The 11,265-nt window shown below is 48.3% G+C and overlaps 1 long non-coding RNA gene across 1 annotated transcript; it reads left to right on the forward strand.

The window, feature by feature from the left end:
- The first annotated feature begins 3,222 nt into the window (after window positions 1-3,222).
- On the forward strand, window positions 3,223-10,922 carry LOC138745791 (uncharacterized). The gene is made up of 2 exons (XR_011346511.1): window positions 3,223-3,363; window positions 10,650-10,922. It is a non-coding gene; the product is annotated as an uncharacterized lncRNA (long non-coding RNA).
- The last annotated feature ends 343 nt before the right edge of the window (window positions 10,923-11,265 follow it).

An 11,265-nucleotide genomic window follows, 5' to 3' on the forward strand; every position in this document is an offset into this window, starting at 1 on the left:
TGAGGTGGGCTCTGCGGTCTTCTTCAAAGGAGGCTGCTGCCCGCCAAACTGTGAGGCGCCAAGATACACGGTTTGAGGCGTTATCAGCCCACTGGCGGTGGTCAATGTGGCAGGCACCAAGAGATTTCTTTAGGCAGTCCTTGTACCTTTTCTTTGGTGCACCTCTGTCACGGTGGCCAGTGGAGAGCTCGCCATATAATACGATCTTGGGAAGGCGATGGTCCTCCATTCTGGAGACGTGACCCATCCAGCGCAGCTGGATCTTCAGCAGCGTGGACTCGATGCTGTCGACCTCTGCCATCTCGAGTACCTCGACGTTAGGGGTGTGAGCGCTCCAATGGATGTTGAGGATGGAACGGAGACAACGCTGGTGGAAGCGTTCTAGGAGCCGTAGGTGGTGCCGGTAGAGGACCCATGATTCGGAGCCGAACAGGAGTGTGGGTATGACAACAGCTCTGTATACGCTTATCTTTGTGAGGTTTTTCAGTTGGTTGTTTTTCCAGACTCTTTTGTGTAGTCTTCCAAAGGCGCTATTTGCCTTGGCGAGTCTGTTGTCTATCTCATTGTCGATCCTTGCATCTGATGAAATGGTGCAGCCGAGATAGGTAAACTGGTTGACCGTTTTGAGTTTTGTGTGCCCGATGGAGATGTGGGGGGGCTGGTAGTCATGGTGGGGAGCTGGCTGATGGAGGACCTCAGTTTTCTTCAGGCTGACTTCCAGGCCAAACATTTTGGCAGTTTCCGCAAAGCAGGACGTCAAGCGCTGAAGAGCTGGCTCTGAATGGGCAACTAAAGCGGCATCATCTGCAAAGAGTAGTTCACGGACAAGTTTCTCTTGTGTCTTGGTGTGAGCTTGCAGGCTTGCAGGCTGTGTACGGCCCCTCACCCCAAGTCCAAAGCCCGCTGCGCAGCTCAGACGGCAAAGTCCTCCTCAGCGACAAGATCTCCATCCTCAACCGATGGTCAGAACACTTCCAATCTCTTTTCAGTACCAACCGCTCAGTCCAAGATTCCGCCCTGCTCCAGCTCCCTCAACAGCCCCTAAGGCTAGAGCTGGATGAGGTTCCCACCCTGGATGAGACATATAAGGCAATCGAACAACTGAAAAGTGGCAAAGCAGCAGGTATGGATGGAATCCCCCCAGAAGTCTGGAAGGCTGGCGGCAAAACTCTGCATGCCAAACTGCATGAGTTTTTCAAGCTTTGTTGGGACCAAGGTAAACTGCCTAGCCCAACTAGAAGGGTTCAAAATATCTAACATATGATTAATAAATCTTAATTGAGCTGCTTCATAATAATTTTTAAAATTAGGTAATTGCAAACCTCCCAAAGCATACTGCCAGGTCAATTTATGCATCACTACTCTTGCTAATTTTCCTTTCCATAAAAATTCTTGAACTACTTTATTTAAATCTTGAAAAAAGGATTTCAGAAGAGAACAAGGAATCGATTGAATCAAATATTGAATTCATGGAAAAATATTCATCTTTATACAATTTACTCAACCTATTAAAATTTAAGATAAATCTTTCCATTTAATCAAATCTTCTTTAATCTTTCTCATTAATGGTACATAATTTAAATTATACAATGATTGAAAATTTACATCAATTATTATCCCTAAGTACTTAATTTTATCAGTCCATCAAAATTTACTAATTTGTCTAGATTGATCATAATTTCCTTCAGAAATCGGTAGTATTTCACTTTTATCCCAATTCACTTTATATCTAGATAATTTACCATATAATTCTAAACAATTTTGCAAATAAATTAAAGATTGATCTGGATTAGTTAAATATATCAAAACATCAATAGCAAATAAATGAATCTTATATTCATCCTGTCCAATCCTTATTCCTGTAATATTCTCATTCTGCCTGGTAGCCTGAGCTAACGGTTCAATGACAAAACCAAATAGGGCTGGCAACAAAGGACAACCTTGACGAGTTGAACACGTTAATTTAAAAAAGGAAGAAGTTTGACCATTTGTCACCACCCTTGCTATAGGATTATTATATAATGCCTTCACCCAGACAATAAATAAGGGTCCAAATTTATATTTCTCCAAAACTTTAAATAAAAAATTCCATTCGACCCTATCAAAAGCTTTTTCAGCATCTAATTATACTACCATTGGTAGGTTGGGTTGCTGACATGAAGCATTGATCAATAAAACCACTCTAAGAATATTATTCAAAGCATACCTATCTTTAATAAAACCAGCCTGGTCAGAATGTATTAATTGTGGTAAATACTTTGAAAATCTATTTGCTAATAATTTCACTATTATTTTATAATCCACATTTAATAAAGAAATTGGTCGATAAGAAGAAACCTTCAAAGGGTCTCTGTCCTTTTTTGGTATAACTGTTATTATTGCACTCAAACATGAGTCTGGTAAAGCTTGTTCCTGAGTTACCTAAGGAAATTGGCCTATATGATGATGATTTCAATGGGTCCCTAGGTTTTTTGGGAATTACTGTTATTATTTCTGTTGAGAAAAAATCTGGCAAAGTGTGTGATCCAAACACTTGATTCAGTACCTCCATAAAAAGATGCATTGACAAGTCATTAAATTCTTTGTAAAATTCTGGGAGATCGTCGTGAACATGCAATGAATTCAGTGCTTGAGTAAAAGATGCATTGAGTTCCATCTGCTCAATCAAATGGAAATCTGGAAATGCCAATTGTGACAAATAATCATTTCTTTTCTTAATATCTCCTTGGGATTCCGATTTATATCATTTGGAATAGAATGATTTGAAGGCCTCATTAATTTCTTGTGGCTTATAAGATATTCTATTGGCTTCTGTTTCAATTGCATCAGTTGTTCGAGTGACCTGTTCCATTTTCAGTTGCCAAAAAGGATCTTGTGAGCTCTTTCCCCCAGCTCGTAGTACTTTGATTTTGTTCACATTATTGCTTTCTGTATCTTATAAGTCTGTAACATATTTCTGAGCTATATATTAATAAGTACTCTTCATTTCTGTTCTAAGCTCCTCAACTGCAGGCCCTTCTCCAAATGATGTGTTCTGGTTGGTGCCCTGTGCAGTGAATAAAAGAAAAAAAAACCAGAAGCTGTGAGTGACTTGAACCAACCAACTGACTTTACTGGAACTCTCTGAGAGCTGATCAGCAGCACTCCCATGATCCTTTTTTGCCCACCAGAACCATTGTGATGTCAGCCCAGTGCGAGCCTGTACTCTGTGATCCAGTTCGCTTGTGGATCAGTGCATGACTGCCGCCCCCCCCCCCAAGAACTGGTGTTCAGGGGTGCCAAGTCCACAGTTCATAAACAGTTTGTATGTTTTGGAGGCCAACTTCTCCACTGTGGGGCTGGAACAGTTACTGGTTGATCAAGGTAAAGGTGTGATGATTTGAGGCAGTTGACCATGAATGTTTCCTGTTTATCCCCAATGTCCAAAAGGTACATAGTTCTGTTGTGTTGAAACACCTTGAATAGACCCTCATATGGGCACTGAAGGGGAGTCCGGTGTGCACCTTTCCTTATGAAGACATATTTGCAGTCTTCGAGATCCTTCAGGACGCAGGATGGAGTTGGACTGTGGCGTGAGGTCAATACGGGGCCCAAGGTGCCCACCTTCTTGCGAAGTCACATTAACAGGGCTGTAGGAGTTTGCTCCTGACCACAAGCCACTGGCAAAAATATCCCGGGACTGTTAGCAGGGCCCCATGGACAAGCTCAGCGGAAGACGTGGCCAAATCCTTCTTTGGCGCTATGGGATGCTAAGGCAGCTCATCCACCCAAACTGGGCCTCAGAGCCATGCCATGAAGGTCATCTTCAAATGCTGAAGGAACCTTTCCACCAGGACATTAGACTGTGGGTGGTAGGCCATGATGTGATGTAACTGGGTCCCTAGGAGCTGTGCCAGTGCTGTCCATCAGCCAGATGTGAACTGTGCCCCCCTGTCCAACATGATATTGGAAGGAAGGCTGAAATGGGTTATCCAGTTGGCGATGAGGGCACTGGCACAGGATGTCATGGAAGTGTCCGAGAGTAGGGCAGCTTCTGGCCATCTAGTGAATCTGTCCACCATCGTGAACCTGTCCACCATCGTGAACAGCTACGTGGGGCCTCTGGAAACCGGCAGCAGCCCAATGATGTCCACGTGGACATGGTCAAATCATCTGTGTGTCAGCGGGAAGCACTGAAGAGGGGCTTTCACACACCTCTGCACTTTGGATGTCTGACAGTGTAGGCAAGGTTTGGCCCGGTGGCCGACCTGTTTACACAGGCCATGCCACATAAATCTGTCTGAGACTAGTTAAGTTATCACCTAGATGGATGGGTGGGCCAACCCATGTAACACATCAAAGACGCAATGCTTCCACATGGTGGAAATGATAGGCCTAGGTCGGCCAATGGACATGCTACAGAAAAGTGTGGCTTCAGATAGCCCGAAACACACATCTTCCAGCTGTAGCCTTGAGACTGCAGTGTGGTAGGCTGGTATCTCGCCATCCTGCCATTGGGTCGCTGCAAGTGCTGTATAATCGATTCTAGGGGTCAGAGAGTTTCACCGATAGGACAGATGAACAGGACATAGCATTGGCTCTGACACCTTGGAGAAGGAAAAAGTGAGGGGCTTGTGATTGGTGAAGACCATGAAATCCCATCCTTCGAGGAAATAGCAGAAATGGCGTACGGTGAGGTAGAGGGCTACCAACTCCACATTGAATGCACTATACGTCTGCTCTGGGGGCCACAGAAGAAAGTGAGTGGTTTCCAATGTCCATCAACCAGTGCTCTAGGATGCCGCCACAGGCATGTTGGATGTGTCGATGTAAGGGTGGTGGGCACATCAATGCGTTGATGCATTAGGAGGTTGGTGTTGTCCATAGCATCTTTGGCCTGGTCGAAAGCTGCTGAAGATGCTGCTTCCCAGCTGAGTTCTTTGGTCTGGCTGGACTTCAGCTTGAAAAGAGGTTGCATGATCTTGTCAGCTGATGGCAGAAACCGATGGTAGAAGTTGACCACCCTAATGAACTCCTGCAAACCTTTGACCATAGTTGGCTTGGCGAACTTATGAATGGCCTCAATGTTTGAGAGAAGCTCAATTGTCCCATGTTGATTGATATGGCACCCAAGTAAATCGATGGCGTCAGGCTATCCGTGTAGATTGGCTGTGAATCTGGATGTAGGGCACCGGGTACCAGTTGGCTGTTGTGGCATCATTGAGCCAGTTGTAGTCCCCACAAGGTCTCCATCCCTCAGAAGACTGGCACCATGTATAGAGGAGAGGCCCATGGGCTGTCTGAGCACCGAACGATTCCCATTTCCTCCATCTTCATAAATTCTCCCTTGGTGAGCCACAGCTTGTCAGGAGGAAGCCTGTGAGTCCAGGCGTGCAGCAGCAGTCCCTGTATGGGGATGTGGTGTCTGATCCCATGTTTCTGGACCGTGATAAACAACTGTGGCATTATAATGGTCTGAAATCCTGCCAGAATTCTGGAAATCTTGTTGCCCGATAAGGTAACCAAGTCGAGGTGGAGGGTGGGTGGGAACTTGGCTTCTGGAGGAGTGAAGGTCTGTAAGATCCTGAAATTGACCAGATGGAGTCCTTTCAGGTCTATCAGGAGGCAATGGGCTTGAAGGAAGTCCACCCTCAGTAGGGGCTGAGACACGTCAGCCAAAGTGAAGATCCAGGTAAAATGGCAGGAGCCGAACTCGAGTGGAATGGTACGCACCCTGAATGTGAGGTACAGTCCCAACTTCCCAGCACGGATGTCTCAGTTCGATGGGGACAAGATGCTGACCTCTGCCCCTGTGTCCACAGGGAAATGCCACCCTGAGTGCCTGTCCCATAGATACAGGAGGCTGACTCAGCGGCCGACCCTTGCAGCTATCAGTGACAGCTGGCCCCAGATGGGAGCAAGGTGGATGGCAGCAAGTGGGCTCCAGAACCCCATTTCTGATGGTAGAAACAACAATGCTCTGAGTTTGATCTCCACCTGCTGTGACTGTCGCTGGCCTCCTCAGTGGAGTGGAATAGAGATGAATCGCTGTGCGTGATGCAGCAACTAGGTCAATAGATACCCTGCCATATTACTTGGCGTGCCACGGGACATCCACAGGGGCTGCTAACTTGCTTGTGTCACTGAAGTCTTAACTTTCTTTGGCTTTTTCTTCTTCTCCATTGCTCTGGCAGCCTCTTCTACCTTTTCTGCTGAAGTTGATTCTTTCGAACTCACATCAAAGTCACCATTTGGTGAGGACTCGTCTTCTTCCATAAATTCAGACTTTTGCAGTTGGTCCACTGAATCGTGTGCACACACCTTTGTGCACCTGCTCCCTGAGTGAAAGTTTCCTCCAGCAGATTGTTCCATGAAAAACACCGTTGATGTCACAGCGCTGGAGCCAGGAAAGGGCATTTCCACTTGGGAGGTAAGAAAAACTTCATCCCCAGACTTCCTGGTGTGCGAGGGCCTTTGCTCTCTCATATCTTCCCTCTGTCGACATGTTCCAGAAGCTGCCAGGCATGTCCTGTTCTTTTTTGAAACCATGTGAGAGTGTATTTGTATATATTTACATATAATGGTAGTGATTGGCTGAGAGCCATAGCCACGCCCACTGGCAGGTCATAAAGGGCTTTTCCTAACCAGACCCAGGTCAGTCTGGACTGGTCGACCTCGATGTAATACGTTCCAGTCTTTTGCTAATAAAAGCCTTGGTTTGAGTCAACAAGTCTTTGAGTCATTCGACGTGCTACAATTTTATTAACAAAAATTTCAATGGATGGAGCGAATGCTTTGACCAGAATGCCTCAGCATCAACCCGCAGTCAGCTACTGTCCAGAGTGATTTCATGCACTGGGTGAGGTGCTTTGATGCATATCTGCAGTGCTCTGAACCCATCGTGGAGGAAGACAAGGATAAACTGCTAGTCTTGATGTCCATGGTGTCCACGAGGGTCTACAAAAACATCCAGGATGCAACCTCCTACACGGCTGCCATGAACGTACTGAGGGGACTCTACAAGCGGCCTGTGAACAAGGTCTATGCCAGGCACATGCTGGCGACCAGGAGGCAGCAGCCCGGTGAGTCTTGCAGAGCCTACCTCCAAGCACTGAGGTTACTGAGTAGAGCTTGTGCGTGCACCGACAAGACGGTGGCAGGGATCACCGACGACCTGATCTGGGACACATATGTGGCAGGGGTCCATCCCAATGAGGTGAGGCAATGATTACCGAAGCACAGGGGAGACAGCCTGGTGGAGACCATTCAAATCGCTGAAACGATGAAGGCTGCAGCCCTAAGCATGGACGTCTATACACAGGGCTGGGCCCCCCATTACGATGTGAGTAGAATGTCGGCATTCAACCCAGCCTACCCATGCCCCATCGATGGCCTCACCGCCACAGCTACACTACCCAACGCAGCCCCAAAATGCTACTCCTGCGGAAGGGAGAAGCACAGTCGATCCCTGTGCCCTGGGAGGAAGGCCCGATGCCAGAAGTGCAGAACGACCACTTTTCCACCATCTGCCAGTCCAAAATGGCCACTGCCAAGCACAGCCCAATTTCCCTCTCCAAATTCGAATAACTCATCCTCAGAAATCTCATCCAATGAAAACGTGGAATCGATCGCGCAGCAACCCTTGACGTCACAATGCAAGCACTGCGCGCGGAGTGTGTCGCCCTCGCAATGCTCCACCCTCACCACTACGATGTAATGCTCCACCCTCACCGGTGTGACGCTGATCCCTGATGTGGGACCCCGCCCAATGAGACCTTTGCGCCAGCAGGCCCAATGGACTGCCTGCACAGCGATGACCACAGCCTCCACAATTCGCCGCCGCCGTCGACTCTGACCGGGTCCCGGCACTGGAAGACCCCATCTGCCCGCCTGCACTATCAGTATCACCACCTCTGCAGCTCACTGCTGACTCCGGCTGAACGCAGCTGCCTCTCCAACTCGCCGCCGACAGTCTGCCAACGCTGATGACATCACCGTGCAAGCGTAGCACGCACCAGGCCAAGGCCCCACAATGCTCCACCCCTTCTCCAGTGATGTGAGGATCCACCAGATGGCCTCCCCAGTGACGAGTGATGTCATCACACCATCCTCCACAGTCACCAACATAGGCAACAGCCCCACTCCCTGTATCGGTTGCTGCATCAGTGACATTAAACCAGAACCAGCCACACCCCCTAGCTAAGGCTATGGAAACGATTAAGGTGATCAGCCAATATACTAACTGTCTGTTTGATTCAAGTTCGACAGAGAGCTTCACTCACCCAGACCTGGTCCAACAATGTGCACTGGTAGTTCACCCGATGGACCAGAAGATCTCACTGGCCACAATAGCCCACTCAAGGGCATCAAGGGGTATTGTGTGGTGACCTTGAAAGGTCAGGGCATCAGATTTACAGGGTTTAAGTTGCTGGTCCTATCTCATCTATGTGCACCTGTGTTGTTGGGGTTGGATTTCCAATGTAATTTTAAATCAGTGTCACTGCATCTCTCCATTCTCTGTCTGCAACCACTCAACCCCGGAGACCTCTTTACAGCGACAACCCACGCCAGACCCCATGCCCCGACGCTCCACTTGCACCCTCTCTACCCTCCGGGTCGTTCCTCCAGCACTCTTCGTCAACCTCACCCCTGGCTGGAAACGGGTCAGCACTAAAAGCCAGCATTACAGCTTCGGGGACAGGAAATTTATTAAAAGTGAGGTGCGCAAACTGCTAGATGAGGACATAATTGAGCCCAGTGCAAGTCCCTGGTGATAGTGGTGAAGAATGGGGAGAAACTGCGGATGGTGGTTGACTACAGCCGCTTCACGCTCTTGGACGCTTACCCTCTTCCATGAATCACAGATGTAGTAAATCAGATCGCCCAATACCATGTGTTTTCCACCATCAACCTCCAATCAGCCTACCACCAGCTCCCGATCCGTCCGGAAGACTGCTCTTTCACGGCCTTTGTATCACAAATGGTATCGCGGTCTTTCAGCGAGAGATGGTAGACCAGAATGGCTTAACAGCTACATTCTCATATCTGGACAATGTCACCATCTGTGGCCACGACTCGCAGGACGACAACACTAACCTTGAGAAATTCTTCCAAACGGTGAAGTGGCTAAACCTGACCTACAATTTTGAGGTGTGTCTTCCGGACCACTCACATAACAATTCTAGGTTGTGTGGTGGAAAACGGGGTGGTAAAGCTAGATCCCGACTGCATGCGCCCTCTCATGGACCTTCCACCTCCCCAAACCCAGAAGGCACTCAAACATTGCCTGGGGTTTTTTTTCCTATTACCCCCAATGGGTCCCACAGTACGCTGACAAGGCACGGCTACTAATTAAGTCCACCTCCTTCCCCTTGTCAGCGGAAACCAGAGCGGCCTTTGACCGCATCAAGTTGGACATCGCTGCGGCCACTCTGCATGCTGTTGATGAATCCATACCATTCCAGGTGGAGAGTGACGCATCGGACTTTGCACTGGCAGCCATCTTAAACCAGGCCGATCGGTCTTTCGCCTTCTTTTCTAGGACCCTCCAGGGCCCAGAAAGCCGACACTCCACTGTCGAGAAGGAGGCCCAGGCCATCATAGAGACTGTACGTCGTTGGAGACAGTACCTCACTGGCAGGCGACTGACTGACCAAACCGCAGACTCATTTATATTTAGCAGCAACCAGCGGGGTAAGATCAAAATCCACCAGGTGGAGAATCAAACTCTCTACCTTCAACTACAGCATTCTGTACCGGCCTGGTAAACTCAAGGACCAGCCTGATACCCTTTCTCATGGGACATGCACCAGTGTACAACAGGACAGGCTGCAGGGACTCCATGAGGAGTCATCAGGTTCATCCACTTTGTAAATGCCCAAAACCAGCCCTATATGGTCGAGGAGATCCACACCATGACCTGAGCCTGCACAGTATGCACTGAATACAAGCCCAACTTCTTCCGGCCCGAGAGGACCACATCATTAAAGCAACCCAGCCCTTCGAATGTCTCAGTGTAGACTTCAAGGGGCCCTTACCATCGACGAACTGTAAGACCTACATTCTCACGGTGATCAATGAGTACTCCCGCTTCCCATTCCCTGCTCGGACATGACCGCACCCTTATCATAAATGCACTGCACAGCATCTTCGCCATTTTCGGGTACCCACAGTTACATCCATAGATGTAACAAGGGGTCCTTGTTTATGAGTGCGGAGTTGAGGCAGTATCTTCTGGAGAGTGGTATTGCTTCGAGCAGGACCTGCGCGGTAATGGTCAGGTCGAAAGGTAGAATGCTACCATGCTACCATCTGGAAAGCGGTCATGCTTTCCTTCTGGTCCAAAGGCCTCCCTACACTCCATCAGGTCCTTGTTATGCATTGCCATCAATGCTACCCCGCACAAAGGTATGTTCTCATTGCCACGGAAGTCGGAATTGGGAATGACCACACCTGCTTGGCTGACAGTCCCTGGACATGTCCTGCTGAAATGTCATGTATGCTAATCAAAAAAGGATCCCCTAGTCAACTGTTACACGTGAACCCGCACTAGGCCTATATCGAGTACCCCCCAGACGGGCGGGAGAACACGGTCTCAGTAAGGGACCTGGACCAAGCTGGGTCTAACATTGTCACGTTCCAACCCCAACCTCCATCCAATCTTCTCCTAGGTTAAATGCCAGGACAAAGGGACCAGTAGCACATCGCAGATGACAACAACAGCAGCTCGGACCAGCCCATGGCCAATGACAACTGTGGACTAGGTGAAACTGTGCCCACACCCGTGGACCCCAGCAATGATACTCCACCAGCTACCCCAATCCCAGTGCCATGGCGATCACATCAGACAATCAGGCCTCCCAACCAGGTCATTCTGGACTGGTCAATCTCAATGTACTATGCTCCAGTCTTTTGTTAATAAAAGCCTTGGTTTGAGTCAACAAGTCTTTGAGTCATTCGACACGCTACAAACCATTACTATATAGGTTCAAATATTGTTTAATTAAAGCAATTTATAAAGATGTGTATTAGTGCTTTTTTCTAAAAATTCCAGGAGTGGTGAGAGTTCACGTCCAATCTCTCACCACATCACGTGACTCCCTTGAGTTTGGAGCCTGTTGACCAGCCCTGAGGGAATAATGGTGTTGAAGGCCAAGCTGTAGTTGATGAAGAGCAGCCATGTGTATGAGTTGCTGTTTTCAAGGTGATCCAGAGCTGAGTGGAGAGCCAACGATATTGGATCTGCTGTGGAGCGATAGTACAATAGGTGAATTGCAGTGGGTCCAG

Source organism: Narcine bancroftii, chromosome 11 (assembly GCF_036971445.1).
Source record: "Narcine bancroftii isolate sNarBan1 chromosome 11, sNarBan1.hap1, whole genome shotgun sequence".
Taxonomy (NCBI): domain Eukaryota; kingdom Metazoa; phylum Chordata; class Chondrichthyes; order Torpediniformes; family Narcinidae; genus Narcine; species Narcine bancroftii.